The sequence below is a fragment of the Ambystoma mexicanum genome, chromosome 2q (genome assembly GCF_040938575.1).
Source record: "Ambystoma mexicanum isolate Mex_15411 chromosome 2q, UKY_AmexF1_1, whole genome shotgun sequence".
Taxonomy (NCBI): Eukaryota; Metazoa; Chordata; class Amphibia; order Caudata; family Ambystomatidae; genus Ambystoma; species Ambystoma mexicanum.
The window spans coordinates 604457890-604471869 of record NC_090924.1 but is presented as its reverse complement, the minus strand read 5'-3'; the positions used below and the strand labels follow the sequence as shown (position 1 = coordinate 604471869).

Sequence of the window (13980 nt, the reverse complement as noted above, 5' to 3'; positions counted from 1 at the left end):
TTGCAACAGCTGCACATCCGGCTAGCGGGAATGCTCATCAAGCACAATCAAGATGTATATGTCTGAGTGAAGAGGGCCAAAGAAGTCAAATGCCACATCTTCTTCCTACATTTGGTCTGGAAGCGGGGTCAAGCTCAATGGCTCTGGTCAAAGTGTGTGGCTGTAGGCTGACTAAGACGTGGCATGACTTCAGGGTCTTCTCTACTAGGCTGTCCCTGCCAGCGAACACCACCTTTGCCTGAGTAGTCGGTTGGTAGACACAATTCACTGGTGTCCCTCATGTGCTACATCCATAGCTCGCTGATACAGCAGAGATGGTAGTATGATCCTGCTGCCTTTTAGTAGGATGTGGGAGGGAGCAACAGAGAGTTCTTCCCTCACTCAAAACAGTGTATTCCACAGGTGTGCATCTATGGATGGGTTCAAAGACGCTTTATTGTACTGCCGAGCACCTTCGCCCAGTCTTGATGCAAGTAGATATCAGGGACATAGTCCGGTCCTCCCTAATCAGTTTTGAAAGTTCTTCCAGTGTAATCATGGATGGGCTGGCGTGATGCACAACATAGTTGATGTACCCCTCAGCATGGTTCCTCACCCGCCCCTGTTCTTGTCTCGGATGGCGAGAGAGAAATTCCACTGGATGAGCCCCCTTTTCGGGCTTGTGAACTATGTTGAACCTGTACTCTGGTAGCCTTAGGCCCCACCGAGCGATGGAAGGGGGCATTTGCGGTGATGGTTTTCCATGTATTGGAGTCGGACCTTGATGGTAATGATGGTAAATGGTTTTCCATATAGGAACAAATGAAAATGATTGCACACCCACACGACAGCAAGACTCTCTTTTTCTTCCTGAGAGTAGCGTTGCTCGGCTTCGTCAGGCTCTTGCTGGCATATGAGACAATCTTCTGTGGCGCGTGATCACTGCCAGAGTGCTGAGCAGGAATAGCACCAAGTCCCATGGGGCTAGCATCGACCATCAGTTCCGTTGACAAATTCATGTCAAAATACGATGTGCACACAACCTTCACAATGTCACACCTGATGCAGTGAAGAGCAGTTTGGCACAATGCATCCCATGTGAATGTATAGTCTTTATGGAAGGGTCTTAATGAAAGGGTTTATATGTAGTTTTATCTGTATTTAGCTTTCCTATCCATTTGAACAAGGACGGGAAAGTGGCCTCTATTTTCGCAGTTGGGGTGACGTACATGTCGACCATGATGCGGTATAGAATGTGGATCAGTCCCATCTGAATGGCCAACCAGAAACTTAGAATGCATCTACTAGTGGCTTCCACTGCAATAACGTGAAGAGTGATGTGATCCGATTTGTCTTTATGGTGACACATGGTCATGAATGTTCCTTTACATAGCAATTGCCCCTTGGCCCCATAGGCGTATATCTCTATTCTTGCTTTCTTAAAACATTGTGGCCTTTTCAGTCTCATGAACACATCCTCTGCATAACATCCACCATCGTACCTGAGAATATGAGGAAATCGTGTGTCTTTCCAAGTATCTTCAAAGGCAACGTTTGACTCTGAGCCATTGCCGTCGAGTTGTCCAGGGCATACAAGTAACCCTTATGCCTCTCGCCGCTTGACGCGTGTCAGATTCACTCATCGACGGGGTTGTCATATGAAAGTAGTGTATTCGATTTTTACCTGTCCTGCGTGCCTCGGGTGAGCGGGAATGCCTTGACTTGAATCTGCACCGTTCCCGGGATGCATGTTTCCTATCAGAGCGTTTATTTCTCTCATCTCTTCACTGGTGACTTGTGCCGATACGACCGTAGCTCTTTCTGCTATATCCCCACTCACTTTTGTGCCCTGCACATTGATCTGAAATGGTCTTCGCCCCCACACGCCTGTCCAAATGGCAGGAAATTCATACCCATTGCGGAAACAGTGTTTATTCTCCTGCTTCTCTTTGCTCACCGACGTGGCGTGAGCAGTGAGCTTGTTCACCAATTACTAATTTCCTGCCACCACAGGTGTTATTTGCAACTTGCTTAGCGTCGATACCTGGTGCTCTGGTGCTATGGTGGTTCTTGCTAGCACCAGTATTTCCACCAGGGTGTGTGTCTTCTGTAACCATTTCTTTTTGAATGTCACAGAAAGGCACCCTTGAATGATGTATGAGCAGGTTGCCTCCTCATTTGAGTAGCTGTAAAAATACAAAATTCTGACCTTGATTCTCAGTCTCGTTACAAATGTGTCCATTGAGTCACCTTCCATCTGGATTGTGTTGTGGAAGATATGCTGTTCAACATCACATTTTTTGTGTATTGGGAAATGTTCATTAAGGATGCGTTTGAACACTGGATAGGGATAGTCCACATCTTCAGGCAGCTCGAAAATAATGTCTCTCACTTCTGGGCCTGCAGTAAGCGTGAGGAGCCCTTTAATCCTCTTGTCATCTTGGGGACTTATAGCGTCTAGGTATACATCAAATTCCCTTATCCATCTATATCACCTGGGCCCTAGATTCAACATGTCTAACATAACAGAAGGGAGCAGCGTTATTATGGGAAATTAGTTCCCTACCTGTTGTGCTAGCTGCTGTGCTACACCTCCTGGCACAGGGCCCGGGTTTGCCTGCGCCTCGTCCTGACCTTCCATCCCGCTGCTCACCCCCGGGACACTTGTGTCAAATTTGCTGGGTTCTTCTGGTGCTTTGACTGAACTCTGTCTGTTAATTATGCAACTTTTTTGCCCAGAAGACCCTGAAGTCATGCCACGTCTGAGTCAGCCTACAGCCACACACTTTGCCCAGAGCCATTGAGCTTGACCCCGCTTCCAGACCAAATGTGGGCCCTCTTCACTTCCCTCTTCACTCGGACATTTCCCATAATAACGCTGCTCCCTTCTGTTATGTCAGACATGTTGAATCTAGGGCCCAGGTGATATAGATGGATAAGGGAATTTGATGTATACCTAGACGCTATAAGTCCCCAAGATGACAAGAGGATTAAAGGGCTCCTCACGCTTACTGCAGGCCCAGAAGTGAGAGACATTATTTTTGAGCTGCCTGAAGATGTGGACTATCCCTATCCAGTGTTCAAACGCATCCTTAATGAACATTTCCCAATACACAAAAATTGTGATGTTGAACAGCATATCTTCCACAACACAATCCAGATGGCAGGTGACTCAATGGACACATTTGTAACGAGACTGAGATCCAAGGTCAGAATTTTGGATTTTTACAGCTACTCAAATGGGTTACCAGACATTTGGTCGAAAAAAATTGGTCGACCAGACAAATGGTCGAACCAATTTGGTCGAAAACCAAATGGTCGAATTTTTTATTTTTTTTATTTTCACCTTTGGGGTCCCCCCCCAGCCCCCTTTTTTTTTCTAAAAACCCATTTTTGTAAAAAACGAAAACCCGAAAAATAAATATATAATTAAAAAAAAAATTTCGACCATTTGGTTTTCGACCAAATTGCGTCGACCAAATGTCATTCGACCAGTTTTAGGTCGACCAAATGTCTGGACACCACTCAAATGAGGAGGCAACCTGCTCATACATCATTCAAGGGTGCCTTGAATGATGTAAAAATCACTGATAACATCACTGATTTCACTGATTCAATTAATTACATCTTGAAATATGACAGCTCTGTTTTGTTACATAACATATATGTAAACCCTTCATACTTACACAGTACATTGTATCCTTTCCTTGTTTCTTTAAATGTAGTGTACAGTGTACAATTGTAAGTGTGTACAAATATTGTTACAATTAAGAGTAGTGTATAAGTATACATGCTTTGGAAAGTAATCTGTTATATTGGAATACAAATTCATAATTTATTTTCAAAATAAATGAATACAAATATAAGTAATAGCAATTTCCAAGTCTATGATTAAATATTTACCTTCTAATCTTCATTTATTTTCTATAAATGGAATTATGCAGTACAAGTAACTGATTGTTTTGTATGTTAACCACACTTTGAATGCTTAGATTCTGTATTATTACAATGCACACGGGCATGTACTTTCTTTTGTGTGTGATTCTTCTTTTATAAAATGTGTCATTTAGAAAAGAATATGTTCATTTAATGTTATTACAGTGAGGAGAATTGTAAATTTAAATGTGAACATTGACTATTTTCATAACACTTACTATGAAACATGTTTTCTGTTCTATCTATTCTTATTTTTTTACTACTACATATACTCAGGGACGTCATTTCACCAAAATGCCTGGGGTAGTGGAAGTGACATCACACGACCCTTGACCCCTGATGACAACACAGGAAGTGATGTCATTTGACCCCACCCTGAAGTGATATAGCGGGAAGCGATGGAACACCACCTTTCACCCGTTGACAAAACAGGAAGTGACATCACATGGGATTGTACACTACAAAGGGTTACGATATCACCATAATGTGATGTACATTTCATACAAGAATGGATCGCCATATGTATAGTTAAGATCAGTGTGTGTAGGCCCATATTACCAAATTACTGTGACTGCAAGCAGACATCCATGACCAAATGATAATGATGTGTTATTATATAGCACTCACGTTTAAGCGCTTTATATAGAAAAAATATACACCCAATATCACCCAACCTGTTTTGGTACTCATTTATCGACCTCCGAAGGATGAAAGGCTGAGTTGAGGCATTTAAGAACAGACTAAATCAGTGACTCACCCCCTGAAGTGTGCCTGAAATAAACCTTTAATGAGTCTAGCAATTATTGTATTGAATTCCAGAAAGACACATTGGGCCTCATTACAAGTTTGGAGGTAGCCATGCCCTTAAAAAGGGCATGGCTACCTCCAAACTTAGGTCTGGCTCTGGGTCCCGCGAAAGGGGAATAACTGGGCCATTCGACCTCGGCAGGCCCGGTAATTCCCTTTCCGCGGGACCCAGATCCGGTATGTCCCCATTCCCATTGAGCCCTCATAGGGCTCAATGGGAATGGGGAGGATGGTAGCAGCGGTACTGTTCAAAACGGTACCGTTGCTACCATCCTGTTCTGCTCGTGGGTGCCGCTCTGCACACCTGGCCTGACCAGGCGTGCAGAGCGGCACCCGTGAGCAGAACTCGTAATGTGGCGATACAGTGATAACGGCGCCGGCATCACTACCGGCGCCATTATCACTGTACCGCCACTATCGTAATGAGGCCTGTTATTTGGTATTCCTATTCTTTCTTATTTCGGGTCAGTGTTGAAAGTGTTAGACCTGTGGCACTCCTGTTCTCATTTTTCTTCTTTTTTTTTAAGGGGCCTGAACAAGAAAGCCAGCCACTCCAGAAGTAAAGAGCCACATGGTGCTGGCCACAGCCTAGGAGCTTGCAGTTGCGACCTCTGTCGACTCTTAAATGACGTCCCTGAATATACTTACTATATTATGGTTGAAATACCTGAAATAGATTCACCAGAATCAGGTACTTATGCTGTAATTAACTATTGTAATTTTTTACAAATACATGAAATTCAAACCATTTTTATAATGTTACATATTTGCATTTTAAAGTTTATAATTTGATAAGTACCGCAAATAAATGCTCCTCAAGTAATCATATATGTTTGTATCAGTGTATTGTTCCATATCATGTTATTATTATTAAGTGTTATAAAAATAAAATATGAGGTCAACAAAAATATTCTAACTTCTATAATGAATAATGACAAATATGATGTAATTATTGATCTCATCAGTGATGTCATGCATGATATAATTAGTGATGTCACCAGTGATGTCATCTGTGATGCCATATTTGTGGTCATACACTGTGCAATAGGGGGCACATCGCTAAGGTGGACTTGATTCAAATGTGAGTGCTATATTTCAGGGGGGGTTGTTGCATTAAATCTGATCACATTAACTCTCTCTTAACAAATGGTTTTTCACTGAATTTCAAGGGTTTTGTTACACCTCAGTTTCTTCAGGGTCCACTAGCCATGGCCATCGGCCTTGCCCACTGTATATGTTGTACCAATACTTTTCTTTTGGGCACACTAGCCACAGCCTTCAGCCATGGCCACTGGCCATGTCACACTATTCATTTGTTACGAAAACCTTTTTGCCCCCTGCCCAGTAGAAGTAGGCAAAGAAGATGTTAAAGAAATTCCTGCGGTAGAGTGGCAGTTCGCTGATTCTCACGATAACAGGAAAAATGTACTCAGAATTAAAAAGTCTTCTACATCCCCACACGCACGCAACAAGTCTCCCCCTCAGTTTTTCCAGGTCCATTCACTCCACTCAATTGCTTTTTCCCTCCCTAGCCCTCTCCAATTACCCATTATGACCCATCGATTTAAGTTAATATACTCAAGGGTAATTCCCTACTCTGTCTAGGACTGGGATGTCAGTAAAAGAAAAAAACGAAACAATGTCCTGACAGGTTCACTAAACACACATATAAATTCAATTTATAATAATCTCCTCAATGCCAAGGGTATGGCTCAAAATATCTGAAACAGCTCGTAGGTATGTATTTATTATTAACGTGTCCACCTAAGTCTTCGTTGGGATCTTTTAAAGTCTTTCAAATTCACCATTTCACAATTCTGTTTAAGAATTTTACAAAAATATCTTTTTTATTATTTTGTTATTGCTCACAAGCAAGGTCTATAAATTACCAAGCACAATTGGCTAAAAAGAAATTCCAAAGCAAGCACAATATATACAAATAGAGCAAATAGGTATCCATGTTAATGTACACAGTTTTTCATACAAATCAAAATGCAATTATTCAGAAACATTTGAAAAGAATTTCAAACATCAAACAGATCAACACAATGTGAAAATTGGAAATAATAGGACCCCTCTTGGAGGTTGAAACCATATACAGCTGAATTTGAAATTCTCAGTTCAGCTGGGGGCATTTCCAATTTACTGACTAAACTCGGGGTGGACACGTTAATAATAAATACATACCTAGGAGCTGTTTCAGATATTTTGAGCCATACCCTTGGCATTGAGGAGATTACCATCGATTCAAGTGGCACACATTTGTTTCTGCGTGCATCTTGCGGTGTTGCTACAGTAATCTCGTGAGATTCCTGCAGTCTTCCCCAGATAAACTAAAAATGTTCTACCCCTAAATGGCTCCCCAACCCACCCCCAAATCCCCAACTTCACATGGTGTCTTCTTTCCCACTCCCGACCTCTTGTCTGATGTGATTGTTATTGCTATTGTTATTGGTATTTATATAGCACCTCCGGCCAGGCCATCTAAGCTCTGTCATTCAAAACATTCAGTGTTCTAAAAGGGGTGACTTCATAAACAGAAGAGTTTTGAGTCTCTTTCTGAAGTCAAGAATGTTATTATACACTGTAAGGTTGTGGGGGAGTTCATTCCAAAGTTTAATGATATTCTCTTTCCTCTTCCACATACCGTTTTGAGTTCTTTCATTTGTGGCTTCTCCTGGTAATATTGCGGGAATCACTTGCATTGAGAAAACAAAAATGGTGGATTTTCATTTCTGAACATCCTCTCAGCCTCTCCTTCGAGACACCAAGACCAACATATATCACGTTTTTAAGGAACAGGAGGCAGCCCAATGTCTCTGTTGAATATTTAAAAAACTACTGGATGGAGTTACCCCAAACTAATCAAAGAAAATAAGTCTGTGCTTTATGTCCAAATTGTTTTTTTATTTGGTCCAAATCTGCCCCGTGGTTACAGCTTTTCAAAAACTGAATTTTTTCTCTCAGGAAAATGAATGTCAGTAGGACCTAAAACTGCGTTTTTATGCATTTTTGATTTTGTAATAACATATTTATTTTTTAACAAATTGGTTTCCAAGATTTCCAGTTAGTTTGGGTGGCCCTTAACAAACATTTTGTTTAGAAAATGTAATCCAAGTCCATCCAGCAAGTCAAATTTGATTAGCCTCTCTTGCCTCTTTGCTGCAAAAGCACTGAGGCCAATATAAAGAGTTTTAAGGAGCAGGGGGCACCGCCTTCTCTGTCAAATAATTTAAAAACTACTGGATGATTTACCCCAAACCAGTGAAGGAAATTAATCAATGCCTTGTGCCCAAATTGCTTCTTATTAGGTCCAAATCTGCCAAGCAATGTTTGTGCTACTGCTGTTCAAAAACTGCACTTTTTCTGTATGGGAAAATGAATGGGAATAGGATGATAACAGCGTTTTGTTGCTTTCCTAATAGCTTTTTCATTTCTTAACAAATCTTTCCCAAGATTTTCAGTCTATTGGGGCCCGTGACAAACGTTTTGTTTGGTAAATGTCGTCCAAATTCATCCACCAAGTCAAATGTTAGCAATAGAATTTTCGGATTTCCTATGACTCAAGGCACTCACCTTAACTAATGGGTAGCAACTGCCACCTTATCATATATATATGAATCATCACCAAATTTGGGAAAAAAATTAGATGCCCCCCGCCAAATGTTATTGCAAAAGTTGGTGTGGTTGTGTAAAGGGGGGACAAAGTTATAGTGTGGGTCCCAAAACCTTTGAAATCCAGATAGACATACATTTAATACATTGAAAATAATTTGCTCACACATACAGCACAAACCGCTGGATGGTTTTGCACCAAACTTGTGCCCGAATCTCAAAAGCACGGTTTTGCAAATTAGGTGTAAATCCGTCCAGCATAATGTTTTTTAAAATGGCCAAAAAGTAGGACCCAAATAATGAGTGCTATCTCCATGCGGTCCGCGGACCCACTTCCTGATTCCGTATTTGCGGATGCCCGCAGACCATTCAAAACACTGCATGGCGTTCGTGGACAGCAAACACGCACGCTGATTGGTTATTGAAAAAGGTGAGCTGAGTCAAACCTTTTGAAACGATTGCCATATTGGATCCACAAAGCACGGCCTTTGTCTGTGGACAGCGTGGCAGAAAAAACTCTGGAAAATACATTTGGGGTTATTTTGTGGATGAAAGACTGTCTGGGGAGCATGGGGAGTGGAAAAAAGATGGAACTGTTATAGGCGGAAAACAGCCGTGGGGTTGCTGTTGAGTCCGCCGTCATTTTAACTGTCTGCAAATGTATTCCAAGCTGCGAACACGAACATCTGTCTGTGGGCATCATTTGTACAGGGAGGTGTTCAGTGTCTGGGTATATTTATACATATTTCATGAAAGAAGTGAGTGTGAGTAATATATATGTGTTTGGAATAAAAATACATGTGTCAGTTGTTACTGAAGTGTGTAAAGTGGTTATTCCATGGCTAAAGATTATAGATGTGGCCATGGCCAGGTTATACCATGGCAAAGAGTATATTTGTGGCCATGGCCAGAGTTCAGATTCTTGGGGGCATGGCCATAGGAATCTGGACACTGGCCATGGCCACATTAATATGTGCACAGTGATAATGTAATTAATATGAATATAAATTGAATAATGTGGTTATTGGGTTTACAAATTGCAATAAACCTCATATTAGGTACGTGCACTTACGGGTTTATGATAATTATTGTTTTGCCATTTCCGTCTGTATTTATCCATATTTAGGTTTTGGCTTTTTTTTCTGTATTTATCCACATTTATTTTTTGTCATATAAAAAGATAATTCGCAACCCGTATTTTTGTGAATTTATTCGAATAAAAAAATACATTTATTAAAACATGCAGCCATATAGGAAAGAAATGCTAGCTCAATTGTATCCATAACAACAAACGGTTGCTCCTGTGACTGGTGCTGCCTTAAGATATGTGCTGTCAGCAATTTAAAGAACTGTAATGCTATTTTCATACAACATTTACACTCTCCATGCTGCCAATCTGCAATGTGTTTGGCCTGCGATGTATGATTGACATGACATCATAGAGAACCGGACAGAAAGACCTGTTTTTCATTTTTTTGGAATTTTTATACATAAATACAGACAGAAAGCAGATTGATTTCCGTCAGGATTAATGTAACTATCAGTAAAAACTGAAAACTGGAAGCCTTGGATATAATATACAATCCCCGGTCTGTAAAGAAAAGAAAATATCATTAGTTGTAGGACATAGGTTGCAAAATATAATTTATTAAAGTTATACACGTTTATTTTGTTTTACCCTCATAAGTACTACACTGTATATACTAAGTTTGGTAAAGCATTCGTGTGTGGTACACTTGTATTTACATGTAGTAATCATTGGGTCATTGGGAAACAAATCCAAGCTGGATTGAGAAACCCATTGAGTACATTTATAGTTTGCACCACCAATTACACAAACCCTCATATACACCTCTAATGTTCTTCAAAGTTACTTCTAACTAGTTTCACTGTGTGGTCAGTGCCAAGGTTAGGAGTGCCCTTTTCTCCAAAGAAACAGCAGTAATTTGTCTTATTTTTGTAGAAATAAAATGTCTCAATACCATGTGATTTGAATTCTAGACAGCAGATTGCATGTCTTTGTGATGGTGGTGGGTCCTGGGGAGAAGGGATGGCCACAGTTTTACTTGAGAATCTGTAGTGTGGTGTAAAATAAAATTTTAAGATGTCTGCGGAGCACAGCCGCCAATCTCGGACGAGTTATGGGGCTGCACGGGCGCAGTCACATGATGACATCTGGAGATGTCCACAGCGTCTCTATGACCACAGACTTCCGGCACAAAAGAAAATGCGTAAAAAGTTGTAGAAAGTTAATAGGATGACTAACAATGCTAGTGGGAGGTGTGGAAGGGCAACGTTTGAACTTCAAAGTCCCTAGAATGGCCGAAAATTGGATTTAAAGATTTCTGCAGTGCACAAACAAAAATCGCAGACAACACATGGGCACAGTCACATGATGAAGTTCGCAAGTGTCCGCGGTCACATCATGCCGTTCACGAACCATCACTTGCCCAAATGACAATACGCCCACATAATGCGACATTTGCAAGCAATTTAAAGTGTGACACACAGTGCGGACATGTTCGTAGATCGTGAATGTCGCATGTAGTATGACATCATTTAGGTCACCCAATTTGGACCGCAGACGTGTTATGTCATTCGCAAACTAATTAAGAGTGCATAGTTTGCTCCACGAACTAGGCGCTTTGTTCGCAAAACCCCAAACATCCATATTACAACACTTGCACAAAAATATGCGGACACAAACATAATTATAGTCTGCAGACGTCAAAATGGCGTTTTGGGAATAAAAACATTTTCACATATATTGTACATAATATTTACTTATTTACATTATATATTTACAAAAATAAATGTGGGACTTATATACATACATTACATTTATAATTATTTATTTTGAAAAAGGGATGGAGAATCAGAGTGTGCATCAAAAATAGGGGAATTTGGCGGTTTGTGTGTTCATGATTGGGAGAATTGGGGATGGAAATTTCATCAAAATGCTTATTATAGTAATGTTAAGGGAAGGATTGGGGTGATTTTTAAGGAAAAGGGTCTCAGGTACAAGTGAGACAATGAAAATCAATATATTACGGATAACATGATTCTACACATAATTAGATCGTTCTGCAACTTGATTTTTAATTTACACATTTGTGTGCATAATTTAGTAATTTTGGTTTCTACACTTTCTCCTTGTCCCTCGTCAGTGTTTACAATTGGTTGTTCATGCTTACTGTCCTGGATTTTTTATTCTTGGACTTTGTGGAGTATAAGATATATGAAAAAGAAGTAAGTTAATGACAGATTGTCAAGTTGAATTACTACAGTGCATGTTAATATATATATGTCTGTATTTACCATGAATACATTCTTCAACAGTCATTTCATTTTTGAGGAGGTACTCCTCCGGCCAGTCAATTGTGCTTGCCATTTGTATACAAATATATAATGACTACTTTCGACTATTGAAAAATTATTGTAAATGTAGTAACTTCCTATGGTGAACATTTGCAATAAAAGAGAAGGTAATGTTACTAAGTTTAGACAGACTGTTTTCGTGTGCTATCTTGTGCTTTAGTTCGTAAGAGGTGTTGAAGTGCATTGTTTACATAAGGTGTACAGTTATGTCCAGTATTTGGTATAATCTATAATATTGTGTAATGTGTAAAAAAAGTATTTTTTCCATTTGCAAATATTTAAATGTGTATCGATGTACATTTGGGTTGTATTAATTGTAATGTCGGCTTATGTTTATTCTTTCTGTTAAATGGAAACATGAATATGGGGTTGTCCCCTGTGTTTTTGGGTAGGTTCATGCCACCTGCTCTCAGGCAAGTCCGTGGATGTTGGAACTGCTGCATAGCGGGCAGAATGTTTTTTTTATATAAAGTTCGGAAAAATAATTTAATAAGTTGGAAAAAAGTAGAGTGCGCTTGTAAAAACCTAAGAATGTCAGTGAAAAACCTTTGTTAAAGGGATGTTATGGTAAAGTTGTGCTAATGAAAACCTATGAAGTTTAGTGAAAAATAAGGTACTTTATGGATAAGTTGCCCTAATAGAAACGTATCAAATTCAGTGAAAAAACATTTTTAAAGGGATTTATGGATACAAGTAACATCGAAAACTCCAAGAAATTTGCCATTTATGGTAAGCTATGCAACCATAACTCGCGCCGCTGCCATGCACTGCTAAGACTAACACCCAGGATATCAAAGAACACATCATGCATTACATCATTGAATTTGATAGGTTTTTATTAGCGCAATTTACAGGCTGTGCTATGGTTGATTCTCACCTAAAGCGACTCACATCCAGTCATGTGATCTACATAGCTGACTAATCGGGCAGCCTAGGTATTCACGCAAAAGTGCCAGTTCGCATCACAAACACTCGCCTGCATTGCCTTGCAAGTGTGTAGCTTTTCCTGACGACTTCCCAACCGAACACGCTCCCTACAGGCAATTAACTTTACATGCGCAAACCTCGGCTTGATTCAGTCGAAACCGGATATCTGGAGTCAAGACCATGCAAATAAACGTGCAGGTGGGGAGGGAGTTAGTTGCCCGAGAAACAGTTGACGCTATGCCCTGAGAACTGCTGCGGTTTCAAATCGGCCCCTAAACTATGCAGAAAACGCAAGCATTCTGTTCAGCAAGAGCTGAAATCCGCGCAATTCTTGTGTAAGAATTCCGCATGACGCCTCGCGCCCGATGATCCGACTGCTGCACTTGTGATAAATAAGCACCACAGACCTGATCGTTTTAGGGAGACTCGCGGTCTGGGCAACATCTGTCTTGGGCCATTATCATATTAAAACACAAGAGTTGTGCCGCGCTCTGGTTCTCAAGAGGCATTCTGGCGACTGCAAGCCTGCGCGCCCAACTCCAGAACAATTACACACATTATGCTAATGTCGCGCCGGTGCAGGATGAAGTGTTTACATTATAGCCTGTATCAAAGATAGGGAGGGGTCGCTCAGCTGCAAAAAATCTTCCCTGCTTCATTATCATAATTACAGGCTAGAGTTCGGAAAGATATAGATCGGCCGAAAATGAACACCTGCTGCTTAACACAGCTACAAACACTCAGTGCTATTCGAGCCTGGCAGCTTCCTCCCTGATCTACCCATGGGGTGACCTGGGTAGAACCAGTCCTGAGCAGGAACGGCATCAGGGCCTTTCAGCTTTTCAGTTGAAATGGACCTGAGCCGCAGCGGGGCCCCTCAAGCAGCTGCCTCAAGTTGGTAATCATATGACACATCACTCCTTTAATTCAGGACATCAAACCTGCACGTTGCAGTGCATATGTTGCAGGCTGCCTTTGCTTACGCCCTCAGGCCATCACCTCCCTCAGGCCTCGTGCAGTATCCAGCAACATTCGTATCAGCACATTACCTATTTACTCAGGTTCCATCTACATTCCCACCCTGCAGTCAGAGTGATTAATAGCTGTATTTAGTGTTTCAGCTGTCCACTGCCTGCCTGCCCTGTAATAACATGCAGCTATTAACCTCCTCACTGCATTCTTTTGAATCCATCACAACGCACACCACAAGTGCCTCAGACTGTTTTCTCAGCTGTAGGCAAGCCCCCCACAAACCCCATGTTGAAATTGGCCCCCATCAGCTCTGACACATTTTCTGAGCCCTGGTGTTGAAAGTAAGAAAACATTATTTTTGGGGTG

General features: G+C 40.9%; 1 long non-coding RNA gene across 1 annotated transcript in view; it reads left to right on the top strand.

The window, feature by feature from the left end:
* Positions 1 to 13980, top strand: part of LOC138569618 (uncharacterized) — a 192529-nt gene that overhangs the window by 113345 nt on the left and 65204 nt on the right. Inside the window, exon 2 of the long non-coding RNA XR_011303280.1 lies at positions 5250 to 5413. This is a non-coding gene — a long non-coding RNA (uncharacterized lncRNA). The remainder of the gene's footprint in view (positions 1 to 5249; positions 5414 to 13980) is intronic.